We start from the raw sequence: 2,214 nt of genomic DNA, 5'->3' as shown, positions 1-2,214 counted from the left end.
ATTTATAAATTATAATGTATTGAATTCTGACATATCTATCTTAACATGATTTATGACGTACTGATGGAGCTAATTAGAGGGTAAAGCTAAGGAAATAAGTTGCCTCCATTTCTATCAAACGGAGGACTTCCAGCAAACATGCACTTTTGACTTTCTCTGTTGAGGTAAATTATATTAAACTTAGAGACCCTTGGCCTTTTAAACCTTACATGTGAATGAATAGGACATCTCTAAACCATAGGTCCTTATAGAAACCAGTCATCTACTAGTGATTCAAATTTTACTCGTTAGTCCCAAACTTAGGAGCTTTGTGGCATTGTTTTATAACCCAACCTAGAAATGCCTATTTTTTCTTAAATCATAATACATGTAATAAAGTAAACATGTTATTAAAATAAAATAAAAATAGAACAATCAAATATCAATAAACCAAGTTTGTTAATAATTCAATAAATAAAACTTATTGATTATTCCATGTTAAATCATTAAAATACATTCTAAAGTTCAAGCTATTTAGAGAAAAATGCTAAATAAAAGAATATCAAAAGCACCAAAAAATTATAAAACCATAAAAATTTTTAAATTCATTAATTAACTTTTTTTAAGTCATTAATTAAAAGGCTGAATTTCTAAAATTCATAATTAATTTTATAAAAGTCCAATTCATACAAGCTCAAAGAGAATTACCACTCAACCTAAAACACTAATATTAAATGAAGAATTAACCAATCAATCAAATTTAGATAAGTATGTTAATTACTATTAAGTTTAAATAACCATTAAGAATTTAATAATAAAAATAGTAATAATAAATAAAGTGGTGTAATTAAGAATCATTAATTAAAAGCTAAAAATAAATTATTAAGTAATTCATGGGTAACTCGGGCTTACGTGGCAACTAATTTAGTAGTGCTGAAGGTATCCTTTGTCTAGAAGGTATCCTTGAAGTGTTTTCTTATTTTTAGTATTCTGGATGTCATAACATGCATGTTTAATTTTCTATTATGGCATAATCAAATTCTTAAATTATATACATTTACATCATAAACATACATACATTATATATATTTATTATATTACAAATAAAATTAAAGTAGAATGTATCTAGTTTGACATGTAAAAATAAAGTATAAAGTGTAAAAAAGTGTATATATAGATTGAGTATAGTGTCTATTGTTGTAAAATGTTAAAAATTATTATTTATATGAAAATTCCAAAATGTAGTAATCCTTCATCCTTTAAAGGTTATTATAGTATATGATGTATAATGAATAGATAGAGCCAAAAGATTCAAGGAATACAATCAACAAACATATTCAAATATATAATTTTTAGGAAGTAGAAATCCTGGCTTGTTTGGTGGTGGATTCTAGCCACCTTTAATTTTCAATAGATACTGGTTTATACTCTAATGAAACCATAAATGAATAAAAACACTCTATTTATACATTATCATTCATGCATCATTTACATTGCACAATTTATTATGTTAACATGTTGAAGACCATGTGATTAAAGTTTTTTAAACTATACCTCCTAGATTTCTATAATAGAGCTACCCTATATTGCATACATAAATTAATTATTTTCTAGGATTTTAAATGGCAGCCCAGTCTAGGTAGCCATAAGCCAAAATTGTGCACATGTTCTCCTTATGCACATCTTTCTTATTAAATCAAAATTCAAAAATCTAAATTCAAGTTAGAGATTTACAATTTGAAGCCTTTATATTAAAATTTTCATAACCTAAGCATTTTATTAGATTTATATGAATTTTATTATAAATTCTTTAGTCTTCACTTTAATCAAGAGTATTCTCTTAGGAGATGTAATTAACTATAGGGGATTGCCCTTATGGGAGGTCTACGACCTAGAATTAAAATAAACCCTATTAGTTTTTCTTCTAAGATAGTGGAAGAATATGAGGATGCACTTATCTAATATATAACTTTAGTTATTGCTACAAGATAAATGGATTATTTTTCTAGTGTGATCAAGCTTGACACAAGATGTTGTGTCCATAGGAAAAATTTGACTGATAATTTTAGGCTTAAACTGAAAGTTCTATTTGACCGATAAAGAGATCGAGGGCAGTTCCACTCCGCATGTTTTATGAGGACCATCTGATAGAGGAAGTGATCAAAGAGAGTATGGTAGTTCTATTTCTCAACCTCCAATTTAGGCATGTGTGTATATTTTAACTCAACATGAGGC

Source organism: Dendrobium catenatum, unplaced genomic scaffold, assembly GCF_001605985.2.
Source record: "Dendrobium catenatum unplaced genomic scaffold, ASM160598v2 fragScaff_scaffold_308, whole genome shotgun sequence".
Taxonomy (NCBI): Eukaryota; Viridiplantae; Streptophyta; class Magnoliopsida; order Asparagales; family Orchidaceae; genus Dendrobium; species Dendrobium catenatum.
This window is presented reverse-complemented; position numbering follows the sequence as displayed.